This window comes from Dermochelys coriacea, chromosome 5 (assembly GCF_009764565.3).
Source record: "Dermochelys coriacea isolate rDerCor1 chromosome 5, rDerCor1.pri.v4, whole genome shotgun sequence".
Classification (NCBI taxonomy): domain Eukaryota; kingdom Metazoa; phylum Chordata; order Testudines; family Dermochelyidae; genus Dermochelys; species Dermochelys coriacea.
The window spans coordinates 11,672,615-11,690,600 of NC_050072.1; the positions used below are offsets into that span (position 1 = coordinate 11,672,615).

The 17,986-nt window shown below is 45.5% G+C and overlaps 1 long non-coding RNA gene across 1 annotated transcript in view; it reads right to left on the reverse strand.

The window, feature by feature from the left end:
• Positions 1-874: 874 nt before the first annotated feature.
• The window catches only part of LOC119855919, a 40,049-nt gene continuing 22,937 nt past the window's right edge, over positions 875-17,986 (reverse strand). Inside the window, exons 3-5 of the long non-coding RNA XR_005293075.1 lie at positions 11,828-11,929; positions 7,999-8,154; positions 875-1,128 (exon numbers count right to left, since the gene is read on the reverse strand). This is a non-coding gene — a long non-coding RNA (uncharacterized LOC119855919). The remainder of the gene's footprint in view (positions 1,129-7,998; positions 8,155-11,827; positions 11,930-17,986) is intronic.

The following is a 17,986-nucleotide window of genomic DNA, read 5'->3' on the forward strand; positions in this document are numbered from 1 at the left end:
AGTGCTAGTAATGATGATGGACATTTACATAGCACCTTTCACCCCCAAATCCCAAAGCCCCTTACAAGTTGTAAAAGCTGATTACAAGCTATGGGCCAGGTTCCTCTCTCAAATCCATCACGGTAACAGACTTACATTTGTGCAACGGGGAGCAGGATATGGGCTTGTGTCAAAGTTCCCTCCCCACTCTGAACTCTAGGATACAGATGTGGGGACCTGCATGAAAGACTCCCTAAGCTTATTCTTACCAGCTTAGGTTAAAGGCTGCCACCATCAAAGTGTTACACAAAGAACAGAGAAAGTGCCCACTTGGAAATGTCTCCCCCCCAAAAAAAAATATCCCCCCAAGCACTACACCCCCTTTCCTGGGGAAGGCTTGATAAAAATCCTCACTAATTTGCATAGGTGAACACAGACCCAAACCCTTGGATCTTAAAAGAACAATAAAAAAGCAATCAGGTTCTTAAAAGAAGAATTTTAATTAAAGAAAAAGTAAAAGAATCACCTCTGTAAAATCAGGATGGTAAATACCTTACAGATTAATAAGATAATAAGATTCAAAACATAGAGAATCCCTCTAGGCTAAACCTTAAGTTACAAAAAGACACAAAAACAGGAATATATATTCCATTCAGCACAACTTATTTTATCAGCCATTTAAACAAAACAGAATCTAACGCATACCTAACTAGATTGCTTACTAACTCTTTACAGGAGTTCTGACCTGCATATCTGCTCTGGTCCTGGCAAAAGCATCACAGAGACAGAGAGGACCCTTTGTTTCCACACACACCCACCTCCAGCGTTGAAAGTATCTTGTCTCCTCATTGGTCATTTTGGTCAGGTGCCATTGAGGTTATCTTAGCTCCTTACCCTTTACAGGTGAAAGAGTTTTGACTCTGGCCAGGAGGGATTTTATAGTTCTGTATACAGAAAGGTGGTTACCCTTCCCTTTATATTTATGACAGCTTGTTAACCTGGATATGTCGGTTACACTAGTGCAACTCCACTGATTTGGCCTTCATTCACAGAGCGATCGTTTCAACCATCCACGAAATGTAGCCACAGTTCCAGGGTTCCACTCCTGCAGTGCAGGGTGGCAGCCTTTAAACAGCACAGCAACGCTACCTGCGAGTTGGGGACAATATAGCAAGAAATAATTTATGCAATGTGGAGCTTTTTTTGGTAGGCAGAACATAATTGCCCAATAGTCATTTAACCCAGACTTCAGGCCTCGTATCCATGAAAACCACCCTGGTAAATTAACGGTTTGAGGCTGTGAAGTTTCTTACCTTCCATTCTGATATGATCTTAAAAGAGGTAGGGCCCTAATCCTGAAAGTGACTGAGCACCCCAAGTCCCATCAAAGTAAGTAGGTGTAGAGGGTGTTCAGCACCACACAGGATTAAGCCCTTACTATTTGTGTAAGTTACACCTATAAACTATGCCTGCTCAGTGTGACACTGTGTCACCCTCTAGTGGCGGTTAGGCCAAATAGCAGTTGTTAAGCCTACTATAGTCTTGCTTAAGGAGGGGGTGCGGGTTCTTTTAGCTCGGGCAGTAGATGCTCACCTATTAAGATCCAGAGCTGCCCGGTTCAATCCCCACTTCTGATAACACAGCCAGAGGGTTGACATTACATTTATATAGCAATATCACTTACTGTTCACAGTCATATATAAAGGACCAACTGTGCCAGGCATTGTGCACCTTTTAGTAAAATTTTTACCCTTGTCCGTGGGGCCAATTATATTTTTTTCACTGTGTTTTGAATAGAGCCAGAATTGAGTTCTCAATGATATTTCCCAAAATGTTTGAAGGTACATAGCTTCACAGAGAACAGGGTACTTTGTGAGGGGGAGAAGAAGATCCCCCTTCTGAACAAAGTGCAAGTACTAACCTTGGGGTGAGTGAGTTTGCTTGGTTGTTTGTGTTTTTCTTTCTCTTTCAGGCTATTTCAGTTATTTCAGTTAGTGGGTTAGCTGGAATTATGTGTCTGGGGACTGTTTGAAACTTTGTTCCCTGGATCATCCTTGATCATCTTTGATCAGCCTCAATCAGTCTTGTGATCACCCACCCCCCTGTGTGATTAACAAGGGGGTAGGATTGACCTAGGAGAGAAGGCCTTAAAAGCCAGAGGCTGAGCGACCAAGGGGAGCTAAAAGAAAAGGAGTACTTTTGGCACCTTAGAGACTAACAAATTTATTTGAGCATAAGCTTTCGTGAGCTACAGCTCACTTCATTGGGAGCTAGAGAAAAGGGGAGTTTGAGAGGGAGTTTGTGGGAGGGAGAAGTAATATGGTTGCTATGGTTAGGAAGGGCCACATTGCCACTGCCAAAACTACTCTTGTCTCCTCCACCTGCAGCTGTATCCAGACAGACAACCTAATCATGAATGCCTCAACCTAGATCGTGGTGTGGATCTGCATTTCCCACTCTCAGAAAGCCAGGCTGGGGGGACCATACAGTGTGAAAGGTGCCTGCTGGTGGAATCTCTCAGGAAGCAGGTGGGAGAGCTACAGAAGGAGGTGGCTAGGCTGAGGAACTTCTGTGCCAAGGAGGAATTCCTCAAGAGTATTCATATAGAGACATCCAAGGCTGAGGAAGCTATCTAACTACAGAGGACAGCTGTCACACCACCGGGGGAGGAGGATACGACTCTGTCACAGGGAGGACACTGGTTGCTGGTTACAACTCCCCACCCTCCCACCATGGTGATGGAAAAATGACATGCTGCCTTTGCAATGAGGCAAATATAGTGCCAATCTATTAAAAGGGAAATAAGGACAACCCAGAGAATTACAGACCAGTCAGCTTAACTTCTGTACCCGGAAAGATAATGGAGCAAATAATTAAGCAATCAATTTGCAAACACCTAGAAGATAATAAGGTGATAAATAACAGTCAGCATGGATTTGTCAAGAATAAATCACATAAAACCAACCTGACAGCTTTCTTTGACAGGGTAACAAGCCTTGTGGATGGGGGGAAGCGGTAGACGTGATATATCTTTACGTTAGTAAGGCTTTTGATACTGTCTCTCATGACCTTCTCATAAACAAACTAGGAAAACTCAACCTAGATGGAGCTACTATAAGGTGGGTGCAAAACTGTTTGGAAAACCGTTCCTAGAAAGTGGTTATCAGTGGTTCACAGTCATGCTGGAAGGGCATAACGAGTGAGGTCCTGCAGGGATTAGTTATGGGTTCAGTTCTGTTCAATATCTTCATCAATGATTTAGATAATGGCATAGAGAGTATACTTATAAAGTTTGTGGATGATACCAAACTGGGAGGGGTTGCAAGTGCTTTGGAGGATAGGATTAAAATTCAAAATGATCTGGAAAAACTGGAGAAATGGTCTGAAGTAAACAGGATGAAATTTAATGAGGACAAATGCAAAGTACTCCATTTAGGACAGAACAATCAGTTGCACACATACAAAATGGGAAATGACTGCCTAGGAAGGAGTATTGCAGAAAGGGATCTGGGGGTCATCGTGGACCACAAGCTAAATATGAGTCAACAGTGTAATACTGTTGCAAAAAAAAGCAAACATCATTCTGAGATGTATTCGCAGGAGTGTTGTAAGCAAGAAATGAGAAGTAATTCTTCCGCTTTACTCTGAGCTGATTAGGCCTCAACTGGAGTATTGTGTCCAGTTCTGGGCACCACATTTCAGGAAAGATGTGGACAAACTGGAGAAAGTCCAGAGAAGGGGAACAAAAATGATTAAAGGTCTAGAAAACATGACCTATGAGGGAAGATTGAAAAAATTGGATTTGTTTAGTCTGGAAAAGAGAAGACTGAGAGGGGACATACCAGTCTTCATGTACATAAAATGTTGTTACAAGGAGGAGGGAGAAGAATTGTTCTTCTTAACTGCTGAGGATAGGACAAGAAGCAATGGGCTTAAATTGCAGCAAGGGAGGTTTAGGTTGGACATTAGGAAAAACTTTCTAACTGTCAGGGTGGTTAAGTTCTGGAATAAATTGCCTAGGGAGGTTGTGGAATTTCCATCATTGGAGATTTGTAAGAGCAGGTTAGGCAAACACCTGTCAGAGATGGTCTAGATCAGTAGTTCTCAAAGCCGGTCCGCCGCTTGTTCAGGGAAAGCCCCTGGCAGGCCAGACCGATTTGTTTATCTGCTGTGTCCACAGGTTCGGCCGATCGCAGCTCCCATTGGCCGCGGTTCGCCGTTCCTGGCCAATGTGGGGTGCACGAAGGGCAGCCAGCACGTCCCTTGGCCCACACCACTTCCTGCATCCCCCATTGGCCTGGAGTGGCGATCTGCGGCCAGTGGAAGCCATGATCGGCCGAACCTGCGGATGCAGCAGGTAAACAAACCAGTCCGGCCCGCCAGGGGCTTTCCCTGAACAAGCAGCAGACCGGTTTTGAGAACCACTGGTCTAGATAATACTTAGTCCTGCCATGAGTGCAGGAGACTGGACTAGATGAGCCCTTGAGGTCCCTTCCAGTCCTATGATTCTATATTGTGCTGATGCATTTTTGCGAGTTCACTATAGGGATCAATAATTGATACCAGTGTTGCTCTACAAATGCATCTATTGGTTAACTGCAGCAATAAAGCATGAGTGTTTGAATGCCATACATGTCATCAGTGCGAAGAGCTGCACACAAGAAGCCATTTGCAGTGCACAACCAGGAGTTTGATTGGTCCTTCAAAACCTGGAAACTATGCTGCATATACTTGAGTGCCATCTCTGGGCACCTTTTCTATTAACTGTCCATGAGTATATAGACATCTGTTTTCACAGAGCGTGTCTGCAACAGCTGGCAGTCCTTTAATGGAAGGATTAGGCAAAGATCTTCTTGAGAAGTCCTGAAGCATGGCCTGCTGTCACCTGCCTCTTCTTTACAGTAGGATAAGGACACAGCCTGATCATCTCCAGGGGATCCTGAGGAGAAGTGATCACACAGGAAGGAGGGGCAGCAGGAGGCTCAGGGAAGTTGTAGGAAGAGAAGGCTTTGTGTGGGTTGGAAGAAGGAGGAGAGAAGAACTGGACATGAAGGAAATGAAAGTGAGAAGGGGGAGGTGCTGAATATGGGCAAGTTTCTGATCTCCTTAACTCCCACTGAATCATAGGCACTGACTTAGCGAATTGTTGGGGGGTGCTTGACCCATACTCTACCCCAGACCCCACCCCCTCTCTACTCCTTCCCCCAAGGCCCCACCCCTGCCCTGCCCCCACCTCTTTCTGCTCCCTCCCCTATCTCTTCCTGCCTCCGGTCCTCCCCCTCCCACCCCAGCACTTCCTACACACTGTGGAACAGCTGATCTGCAGGGGCAGGAGGCACTGGGGTGGGGGGAGGAGCTTATCAGTGGGGCCGCCAGTGGGTGGGAGGCATGAGAGGGAAGAGGAGGCACTGACCCTCGGGGTTGCCAGCGGGTGCTGAGCATCCACTATTTTTTTTCCGTGGGTGCTCCAAGCCCGGAGTTGGCACCTATGCACTAAATAGTCCCTCACTCCACAAATGCTCCCACTGAAGTGCCTGGAATTACTTGTGGAGCGTGAGGTGCTACTAGACGGGAGTTGGGATGTCTGTCACACCAGGCCCAAACTTTGTATAAATTTAGATAAGCTTCAAATAACCACCAGGCCCCAGATTCTCCCACTCTGACTCACCTTGAGTAGCAGTTTACTCCGAGTGGCCCTTGCACTCTCCCCGACATTTCTTAGAGTTATAGAGTTTAAGGCCAAAACGCCACCCTAGATCACCTAATTTGACCTCCTGGCCATCATAGGCCACTAAACCCCACCCAGTCGCCCCGTATTGATCCCAATAATCTGGAGTAGTCTAAAGTCTTTCCATTTTTCTCTCTTTGTTGTTTTCCTTCCCCTAAACTAAAAGATTGAAAGTATGTGTTGTCTCTTTGTATATAGGAAAAACACAGCGCCAGAGTACTGGGATTTAGAGATCTACTCTTAACCAGTCTGTAAAATAGTAGCTGTACCAGGGGGAAAATGTTGTTGGTGGTTATTTCTATCACTTTGTTCTTGTATGGAACATTTTTTTTTATTTTCATCTACTATAACACCTGAAGAATTATTAAGGGCATGTACAAGTAAACTGCTCCTTCTGATATTCAAACAGTTACTAATTGCTGTGTATTTAACTACCATTTCTGCCCTTGTTACTCTCAACTGATCACTGTGAGATAAACTCCGCCACTATAAAGAAGCACTTGATTGTGAGCTCTGGGAAAGCCCTCAGACATTCTCCTTGCTAAGGCACAATTATTCAACTGTGTATTATAGTGATATTGAATGCAAATCTCTTTCTGGAAAAAAAAATAAGACCAAGGGATCATCTGCAAAGGGCAAAAGCACCTTAGAATGGTAGGACAGATGGTGTTGTAAGCTTCTTTCCGCTGTACCCTATTTACCCTTGGATGCTGTCACTTAATAACATTGACAGAGGAACCGTTAACAGGAGCAAGTGATTAATTAGTGTGTCAAGGGCCATCTCCACTTTGCTCCCTTTCTGTACCTGAGACAAGGTCAAATCAAGTAAGGGCCACTTTAAGGAGATTTTCAATAGAAACAACTAATCAGTGTGCTTAGTACTCACATAGTGCTCTCAAACCAAGTCATAATGAATGGCTGAATGTATCACTGCAGGTGAATCAGCGGTCACAGCCTAGAATTCCTGTGAGCATTTATTCTTCAAATAGGGGAGGCCTTTTGGTCTCTGTTCCATGGCTGTGGCAAAGCAAATGGTACAGATGTGACTGAAACAGAGTGTGTTACGTTTCACAGAGAAGAGGGATGGCCTGGGAGTTAAGGCACTGGACTGGGGCTCAGGAGATTTGGATTCAGTTTTCATCTCTGCAACAGACTGCCTGTGTGACCTTTGGATAGTCATTTAAGCTATCTGTAAAATGGAGTGGTGGAATACTTCTTTTTTTATGTCTTGTCTCCATAGATTCATTTGGCTCAGAGGTTTTCTATTAACTCACAGCCCACTGGGGGCTTGCAGGCCCTGCTGCAATGCAAAGGATAATGTTTCTGGTAGAGATGGGCATGGAGATAACCTTGGATCAGAAACCACTCTTGAATGATGGGAAGCCTTGTCTTGTATCCAGATACACACTTCATGGGTGACTTAATCTACACAACAGGCCAAACGGAAACCGTGGATCCAAACATTCCAGGAAAGTTGGGGTATTGATCAGAAGCAAAACCTTGTGGCTTGGGAGCACTGAGTTTCACAAGGCTTGGGTGCTGCAAGAACCTGCAACCACAGTTCATATTAGAGCCATGTGAAGCTTTCAAAATGATAACAGAAACCAGATGATTTGGAATTTTCCTAAAAATCCAACCCTGTAGGCCAACTCCACCAAGGAAGTTGTCATGACCTAAAACTGGGCCAACAGGCAGTTCTGCATGAGTCACCATGCAGGCAACTGGAACTCCACCACTATGCCTGAGTTTTGTTTTGAGATTTGTGTGTCGGGTTGGGGAGGGGAGGGCGGTTTAACCTAAAGCTGAAAGCAAAGGCTACAGCACAAATCAAACTTTAAAAATAGGGCTGCATGGGCAATTCCCCTACAAATGAACCTCTAGAGCAGTGGTTCTCAACTGCGGTCTGCCGCTTGTTCAGGGAAAGCCCCTGGCGCGCTGGGCCGGTTTGTTTACCTTCCGTGTCCGGAGGTTCGGCCGATCGCGGCTCCCGCTGGCCGCGGTTCGCCGCTTCAGGCCACTGGGGGCTGTGGGAAGCGGCGAGGGACATGCTGGCTGCCCTTCCCGCACCCCCCTGGCCTGGAGCGGCGAACCGCAGCCAGTGGGAGCTGCGATCGGCTGAACCTGCGGACGCGGCAGGTAAACAAACCGGCCCGCCGCGCCAGGGGCTTTCCCTGAACAAACGGTGGACCACAGTTGAGAACCACTGCTCTAGAGTTTTTGCTCAGCTGTAGTAAAAGCTGTGGATTAATACATTTCTTTCAGTGAAAGGACAATGCTTTTTTATGGCTTACCTGAATCTTCATAGACTCCACTAGAGATGAGTTGAGTTGCAGGGTTTGGAGAAGGACTGTGTGGTAGCTGAGGAGCGAGCCTCGGCCCTGAGGGAGAGCTGGGCTCCATTCCCGGCCGTGACACAAACTTCTTGTGTGACTCTGTGTCTCGGTTCCCTGTCCATAAAACAGAAATAATAGCACTTCCCTGTGTCACGGGGGTGTAGTGAGAATCAATGCATTCCACACTGCAAAGTGCTCAGATACTACCATAATCAGGCCAGAGACGTACCTGAGATCTGATTGCAGTATCTGAGTCCCAGTGTATGGGGGACACAGATATTACACTAGCACCAAGAAGCCCGCTCAGTGATGAAACCTACGTAGAAGGCAGCAGATCGCCATTATACTAGCGAGTGCACAAACACAGGCTTTTCCTTCACATTCTCTATTTGTTGGCTTTTTGCATTTACCTCAGTCAATTAAGACTTAAAAGAAAAATGGCTTCCAGATTTCAGAGACTTAGCTGTTGCTAGTAATGTAACAAATTAAATATATTTCATTAGTTTAGATATACTCAGCCAGATTCTCTGGTCTCTCCAAGCTCTGAGCCATCCTGTGAGTTGAGTTTGGTATAGGAGTCAGGCAGAAGGGTAAAGGTGGCTTTCAGCTCCCTTTGTGCTCGCCCTGTCACAGGGCCATCGTGCTGAGCCTGGAACCTGGCATAAACTCCATTGCTCTATTTGACACTGGCTCCAAGCAGCCACCACCTCCCTTTTCCTTTATCATGCTCCCTTCCCCCAGTGCTGTATGCCACCAGAGGAATTGCCCGCTGCAGTCCTGATCCACTTGGTGTATGGTCCTTTTGCACTAGACCAGGGGTTGCCAACCTGTGGCTCCGGAGCCCCACGCGGCTCTTCAGAAGTTAAGATGCGGCTCCTTGTGCAGGCCCCGACTCTGGGGCTGGAGCTACAGGCGCCAACTTTTCAATGTTCCGGGGGGTGCTCACTGCTCAACCCCTGGCTCTGCCACAGGCCCTGCCCCCACCCCACCCCTTACATCCCGTTCCCCTCCCCCCTGCCATGCTCTCACTCCTCCCCTCCCCCCCCGAGCATCCTGCACACCACAAAATAGCTGATCGGGAGATGCAGGGAGGGAAGGGGAGGCGCTGATCGGCGGGGCTGCCAGCTGGCAGGAGGCGTAGGGTGGGGGAGCTGATGCGGGGCTACTGACATATTACTGTGGCTCTTTGGCAATGTAAATTGGTAAATTCTGGCTCCTACTCAGGCTCAGGTTGGCCAGCCTTGCACTAGAAGCACAAAGGAGTCCCTGTGTGGCTGTGTTTACAGCAGTGCTGGTGGCAAAAATTTTAACAAGCCTTATTTTTGGGTGGGGGAGGTCAAAACTGAAATGTTCTGTGGAAACAGTTTGGTTTGGACAAAATTTTTCTAGGAAAGGTGTGATGTTGCACTCCATATGTTTATGGAAATATGCTTATGAGTGTAAATATAATGTAACTGGAATATGCTTTATGCAAAAGGTCTCTTATAAGGTATCATTACAAAGCTTATAATCTACTGAGTGCGGTCATCCTATTTGTATGACTGTACCATTCTTGTATCTAAAACTAGAAATATGAAGTTAACTCTGAGGTCCTATTGTAATTATCCAAATTGTGTGGGCCATTAATGGTGGCTTAGAATCTTGATGGCTCCCATTGACTAGGACAATTGGTTGTATATGGTTTATTTACCTGCAAGCCTTCTGTTGTACGTGGGGGCCAGCCTATGGGTAATGAAGAATGAGGTCTTACAGTGACATGTGATCATGTCACCTGATACTGGAATCCATTTTAAACCTGGTGCTTTTCCATTTAGAAGGAGGGGTGGGAACCCAGAGGGACAAAGGATTCCCAACTTGTGCCAAAGCTGTAAAAGGGGGTGGAACTGAACAAAGGGGGCTGCCAGTCATGAGAAATCCCCTAGCTACCACCTGAGCTGGAACTAACAAGAACTGTACATGGGGAATTGGGCCCAGACTAAGGAATATAGTCTGTAAAAGAAGCTTATTGGAACATCTCTGAGGTTGAGATTTACCAGTATTCAGTTTCTTAAATGTATTAGGCTTAGACTTGCGTGTTTTGTTTTATTTTCCTTGGTAACTTACTTTGTTTTGTCTATTACTTGAAAGCACTTAAATCCTACTGTTTATACTTAATAAAATCACTTTTGTTTATTATTGAACCCAGAATAAGTGATTAATACCTGGGGGAGCAAATAGCTCTGTATATCTCTCTATCAGTGTTATAGAGGGTTGACAATTTGAGTTTACCCTGTATAAGCTTTATACAGAGTAAAACGGATTTATTTGGGGTTTGGATCCCATTGGGAGCTGGGTGTCTGGGTGCCGGAGACAGGAATACCTGCTGAGTGGTTTTCAGTTAAAGCCTGCAGCCTTGAGGATGTGGTTCAGACCCTGGGTCTGTGTTGCAACAGGCTTGCATTTTTGGCTCAATAAGAAAGGGTTCTGGAGTCCCAAGCTGACAATGAAAATGAGATCAGAGGTAGTTTCAGCATATCAGGTGACAGTCCAAAGGGGGTCTCTGTGATCAAACCTGTCACAATAAGGTTTCTCAGATCCTGGATGGAATTTCAAGAGCAAGTGAGAGATCCCAACATAGCTAGGTGGTGAGGTTATGGAGGTGGAGTGGGGATTTGCACTTGGCTTTCTTATTGCTAAGGCAGGGGCCACATGCACAGCTTCTGAGCATGAGGCTGGGTTTGGTATTTGTGTTTGTCTTTGTTCTGTTACTTGCTGTTTCTTTGCTTTAGCGGTGTTGTTTTTTCTCTCCCTGCATTTTCTTTGGGGAGGGTGGGGCTTCTTCATCGGGTTCCCTTCAGATGGATTTAGTGGTCTGACCCACAAGCCGGGGTTCGGTGTGTGCAGGCTGTTTCCTGTACTGTAGTGGGTGTGTCGCTGAGTGTAGGTAAGGTTATTGCCTATGCTAATATAAAATCGGCCTTTTGAATGAACAAATCTATAGTGATTTCCTGGCCCAGGAATTGTGAATTGTTTGGTACAGGAGGGACTCTGGATCAAGGAGTCTTATGTACAAGTTTTCCCTTGTTTACTCCTGCTACTAAAGTTGTTTTGTCCAATGTTCCCTCTCCCACCCCCCCACCTTCCTTCACAATGAGATGCTAGTGTCTGATCCATCCGATTATGGGAAGGTAATTTCTGCTGTGAAGATGATTTGTTAGGCTGCAAGAACCCAGATGAGAGGCATGTTATGTCGTTCTGGTGCCAGGTTTCTCTGGTTCTAAATAACCCTGAACAGCCCTTGAATCTGGTTTTAAAGCACCAGACAGATGATGGGGAATTATACCATGTTGGCTAATTCTGAAAACATGACTGGTTTCAGAGTAACAGCCATAGTAGTCTGTATCCGCAAAAAGAAAAGGAGGACTTGTGGCACTTTAGAGACTAACAAATTTAGTTGAGCATAAGCTTTCGTGAGCTACAGCTCACTTCATCGGATGCATTCAGTGGATTCAGGTTTTCCACTCAATGCATCCGATGAAGTGAGCTGTAGCTCACAAAAGCTTATGCTCAACTAAATTTGTTAGTCTCTAAGGTGCCACAAGTCCTCCTTTTCTTTTTTTGAAAACATGATGTGTTTCCTGTGTGGTGACCCTGGTCATTTGAGGGGTTCCTGCCCATGTGCTGCTGGCTTGGAGGTCCCTGGTAAGAATGTGGGATGCCAGGATAGTCGGGAGGGGTCTGGAACATCCAGGGACCAGCAGGACACAGACTCTGGCAGTGCAGAAGCAGGCTCTATCTCCCCACTCACCGTATGTGGTCTGCTGTTGTCCAGGGAGCAGCTGCCTCAGGAGGAACCCTCCCTTGTGACTTCATCATTTGTTTCTAGACAGAATCGAGTCCTGAAGTCCTTCTTGCAGACAAAGCAGACACGGGTTAACTAGAGATGGGGGTGATGAACACACTGATGAGACAGCTTTATGCAGGACTATTTCTAAAAGGGCTAAGACTTTGGAGTGGTTGATAGTGGCTGAGGATGGAGCTGTGTGCCCTGAGAAGGAAGATAGTGTTACACTGGATGGTAGCTCTATGCCTGGAGTTCCCAGTGAGGTACTATATTTCCCGTCACAATGAACTCTCCAGCCCCTGATGCTGCATGTTGCAGTGATGATATTAGGTCCCAGCCTGGGGATGCACGGCCCACCACTCTTGGAAAAATGGATATGCCAGCCACTCCCACTGAATCTTTCTCCTTTGTGAATGAGGAGAATGTTACAATAGCAGCTCAGTGTTCCTCTGAGCTGGTGGAGTCTGAGGGAGATGAAGAGGATGACCATTATTTCTCTGACTCTTCACTGGTTCCTGATGTTCTAGCCAATCAGATAGAGAGGAAGGGTGAGTGCAGTATGCAGAAGACCAGTGAGTTTTTTGGCTAGCACTAAAGGGAAGTGGGGAGCTGAGGTTGAGGCCCATTTCCCTGTGTTAGGGGCTTATTCCTTCACCCGCTTACTTCCCTGGTCCTTCTCGCATGAACAGAGAGCAACAATACCCACAGTCCAAAGGTGCAAACAATTTGATGTTTATTGGGGTGAACTTCCAACAAGCATGATTCCAGTTTCCTTCCTTAGTGTCCCCCTTCCCAGCTCTGACCCCACAGAGCCTTACCTGTGTCCCTGTTCCCATTCCTGCCCTTAGCAAAACATGATTCCAGTTCCCCCCTTAGCAAAACCTCATTCCCATTCCCTCACTTCCTGATTGACTGCAGACTATATAGAAAAACTTGAGTTCTGCTTAGCTATACCTTAACCAATTATTTTACTGAAATTTAACTAATCAATCCTAAGATATTGTAACATGATTATTTAACCAATTATATCCCATCATCTTAATTAGTTTACACCCAGCAAAATTAATTATACAGCAGACCAACAATCACAGAATCAGACAGATTATATAGACAAACAATAGGGAAATGGTGACTACAATGACAGAACAACACAGAAATGAGGAGTAATTGTGGCACTTTAGAGACTAACAAATTTATTTGAGCATAAGCTTTCGTGAGCTACAGCTCACTTCATTGGATGCATTCAGTGGAAAATACAGTGGGGAGATTTATATACACGGAGAACATGAAACAATGGGTGTTACCATACAAACTAACACGGCTACTACTCTGAAACAGAAATGAGGATTTCACATCCCAGCTATTGATAAGTGAGTTCTTGCCAGACAGGATGCTATCAGACTAAGTTTCCTTTTACATCTTCTAGGCACTTCCCTTTCTCTGGGCGATGGGCATTATCAGGACAGGATTGTATCCTCACAGCCCAATAGCACCTTCTTTCAATGTGACTAGTTTGGCATGTGAGGAGGTGACCGGTCGCTTCCCAGCTTATGGCTGCCTCTGTTGCTTAGCCAAAGGCCTTAGCCTAAGCACAGGGCCTCAGACTGTTACAGTAAGAGAAGGACCTTACATCGGCAGACAGTGATTTTGATTCTTTCTTTTATACCTCTAGAACTAGCTCAGTGATTAAAAATACACCTACATTCTTAGAGTTTAGGCCTTTACAGACAGGCCTGCATATCTGTATCCTAACACCCTGATTTACAGCTCTTTGTTCGCTAAGCTGTCCTTGCCCTGAGAGACACCGCGGTTGATGGTAGGAAACATGTCCATCTCAAAAAGCTGTTGAGCTAGGTAAAGAAGCATGCAGGGATTGTTCGAGATGTATAGGCCTCCCCAGGGCTCATTTTTTTCCAAGCTATTTCCATTTTCCCTTGTTTCTCTCTGTTCTTTGGCTCTCTCCTTCTAGTTTCTGTGATGCTACTCAGCTTTGGCTCGCTAAATACTAACAGATGCTGGGATGGTCATAAAAGGGCACAACTCTTTGAGTTTCTCAAATAAAAATGGGCTGATTTTGTCTCTACAAGAGATACACTCCACCCCTGATAATCAGGGGACCTGGGTGAAGGAATGGGAAGGGGAAGCTCTCTGGAGCCAGGGCTTCAATGTCACTGCTGGAGTAGCTGTTCTCTTTTTGGTGCAGGGGCACCAATTCTCTCTGTGAAGGAGATTGTGCAGGGTCTGGATATATATATTGGCACTGTAGTTTTTAATCTTTTTACTGCATATGCCCCCGCGCTGGGGTAAGATTGTGTCTTCTTTTGGAAGACTTTTGCCCATACCATGCTTGGCTTTGAACCCAATACTATTATTGTTCTGGGGGAGAATTTCAACTGCACTGTAGATTACATTTTAGACAAGAACCCCACGAGAAGCCACAACCTCCATGAGCCAGGGAATTGTATTGTCACCTGCAAACGTTTGGGTTAGCAGATATTTGGAGGTTCTCTCACCCATTGTCAGGCCATACCCTTTGTTGAGGGCTACTTCCAGCCATGTCTCAGGAGAGAGATTGTGTTGCTTTTACATCACGAAGACCAGTGTGAACATTTGTTCAGACCTCCACGTCTGCCACTCATGTGTCTGATCATCATTATGTCTCTGTCAGAGGGTCTCTCGCTCCATTTTCCCATGCTTCCCACTGGCACTTCAATACCAAATTATTACAGGACTTGATTATCTCCCACATGTTTGCTGTGTTTTGGGAGTGTTGGTGCCAGCACAAGTCCCTGTATGAGTCCCTGAAACAGTGAGGGGGTGTTGAAAAGTTCTGCTGGCAGTTTACTCAGAACGCCATGCGGTTCTTGCATCAGGCACGAGTGCCCTGACATGAAACATCTTGGACCTTCATGGCAACATTGATGTGGAAAACCCAATGTAGATTAATCGAACTTTAACTGAGAAGTACCAGCTCCTGAGGTCCTTGTTGGAAAAGAAGGTACAAGGAGTCCTGGTTCAGGCCCGTTTTACTCAGCTGCATGAAACTGATGCTCCCGCAAAGTTCCTTTTTGGGCTGAAGAAGAAGACTACAGGCCATCGGCAGATTTTTTTTGCCTGCGGCTGTTGGATGACTGCTGGATTTTTTTTTTGCCTGCTGAGATCTGGAAAGCAGCCATTTTGTTTTACAATACTCTGTACTCACCTGAAACCTGTGATATGCTGGCAATGGAGGAGCTGCCCTGGGGTTACTCTGTCTGACTGGTAAGGAAAAGCAGTGCCTGGACACCCTGCTCTCACTTCAGGAGCTCTCTACAGGCAAGACCACAGATACATTCATGGCTGCCATCTGAATTCTACAAGCATTTCTGCCATTTTATTGGACATGTCGTCTTTCTGGTGGTGCTGAAGTATAACAAGGAGAAAGATCTTCCCCTCAGTTGCCTCAGGGCAGCAATCACTTGTTGCACAGAAAAGGGGATCTCCATGACAGCACTGGAAGCCTCTTCTCTTCTCTTCGCTTCACTTCTGATTATAAGATATTTATCGAGGGTCTTAGCCAACTGTCTGGACACTTTGATACACCTGGTCAAACACAGTGATTCCTAGCTACTCTATTTTTGATAATTTGTTTATAACTCATGATGTTTTTACTGTAAGCAGACTTTGTCAGCTGGATGTGAGGCTTATGTTACTGGACCAGGTGAAGGCCTTTCAGTAGAGTTAACCATAGTTATCTTTAAAAAATGTTAGATGCTTTTGGGATTGGGCTAGTGGTCTCATCATATATTTCTTTATTGATCTATTAATGTTTTCAGTGTCTTAAAGATTAATGGGTCTCAGCTGCTGCTTCCCAGTCCACAGAGGTGTTTGTCAGGGATGTCCTGTGTCTGGGATGTTGTATACTCTGAGTTTGGAGTCTTTGCTGCAGCTCCTAAGAAGACCATCTGATTGGTCTTTTTGTTGCAGGAGTGCCAGAACCTTTTCTGGTTCCTCTGTGCAGGTGCTTTATGCTTGTGTGCCAGTGTATGAACAGGCATCTTCGGCCCACATTAACTAGATGAAGAGCAATTCGATCCTACTGGTCTCTTGGCAGCATGCCAGCCCAACAATTGCAGTAGGGCACCTGTGGTACGAAGGTGTTGGTGGCCCTTTTCAAATCTGAACAATATGTTAAGGAATAGGAATTGGAATGTTAACGTATTGGAATACGTTATTCACGTAGCTGGAGTTGTGTACCATAGGGCAACTTACCGTGGTAGTGTAGACATAGCCTGAGAGAAAGTGCCTTTAACATCAGAAGAGAAGTGGAAGTAGTTCTAAAGAAGAGTGAGCAAAAGTTTAATCTGATAATGGTAATCAGCCTCTAATTGGCTCCATAAAAGAAAATGTAATTATTTCACATGGCCCAAGAACTCATTAGCTGCTACTACACTGAGGTTTTCAAGCTTCCCAAATGTTTGATGCTACCAAGTGAGAATTCTCCACTCTTGACAATGGTAGTGTTTTTACACTCACAGGTGTTAATGACTACACAAAGGACAATGAAGGATAGAGTCAAGACTGTCATGTGCCTGTATTAGGTATAGGTGAACAGTACAGGCAGGATTTTCAGCCTCCCAGAATCAGCAGACTTCGTGTCTGCCTAATCCCAGTTCTGAACATTGCAGGCAGAGTTGCTCTCACTTTTACAACCAGTGAATGTGTCCCAGTGGATGAATTCAGTTTGGCAGACACAGGGACACAAATTTCATACTGATGCAGGAGGGTCCCATTCCACTGATTTCAGTCGAGTTGCATCCAGTTGCATTAGTGCTGAATTTGGCCCTGGCATTACCCCTTTTTAAATGTTTACATCGTGAGATCAGAATGCAAATATCTTGTGCTACGGAAGTAGAAGAGCCCTGTCATCTGGCAATTTGGGTGACAGGAGCATGCCCACTGTATGGAGAAATGGCTACCTAAACAGAGCCCTGTGCTCCATTCTAATGAACCTTAATAGGGGGAATTTTACCGACAAGAATAATTATACAAATCCTTCTCACTTAGGGCTTGTCTACTCATACAGTGCTGCGGCATGGTGAAGACACGCTCTGCCGATGCGGGGGAGAGCTCTCCCGTCGACATAATAAAACCACCACCGCTGTGTCGATGGGAGACGCTCTCCCACCAACATAGCACTGTCCACACCGGCACTTTTGTCAGTGTAACTTATGTCTCTCAGGGAGGTGGTTTATTCACATCCCTGAGCGACATAAGTTTTGCCAACATAGCTTCACATTGTGCCTTTCATCCCCAGATCCCAAAGCACTTCCCATGTATTGATGAACTGAATCTCACAACACCTTTCTGGGGTAGGTATTATCACCATTTTACAGATCAGGAAACTGAGGCACAGGGAGTTTAAGTGATTTTCTCATACAGACAACAAAGTAGCAGAGCTGCCAATATCAACCAAGAGTTCTGAATCCCTGCTTTTTCCCTTGGCTTTATTCCTGGTTCCACTTCCAGGACAGTATTCACCATAATCATTATTGCGGGCGGACAAGTACGGCAATATAGACAGCTGCTGTTTGGACAGAGAGCACAACTGTAGAGCATCTTCTTATGGAATATTGACCCATTCCTAGCAGTTATATGCTTCATGTCTCTGTTTTGTATGTGAAAAGTCAACTGGAGAATGAATAAGCTCCTGCTTTATATTATAGATGCCATTTTTTCCCTGCAGTGATGGTAGGACAGCATGGGCAGTGCAAATCCAACCTTTCTCTCTCTCTCTCTCTCTCTCTCTCGCTCTTTCTCCAGACTCCAAGGCTCTCTGAATTGTATATTCTTTCTGCATCTGTAGCACTGCCTTGGAACACAGCAGCTCCAACTCCAAGTGATCACAGCTGGTGCAGCTCTTTGAGATGAATTGCTGAAACAGAATAAATGACAGGTTCCTTCAATCGAGCCCTTAGCAAGAACTTTACAGAGATTATTATGAAGTAGTTGGAAAGACATCACTGGAATATGCTTGCAGAGCTGACAACTGAACGATAGCTTTCTTGCCTAACTTTTAATCACTGTGTTTTCTTCTTATGCAAATTGCAATAATACCCTTGATGCGCTGGATTTCTACAGTGT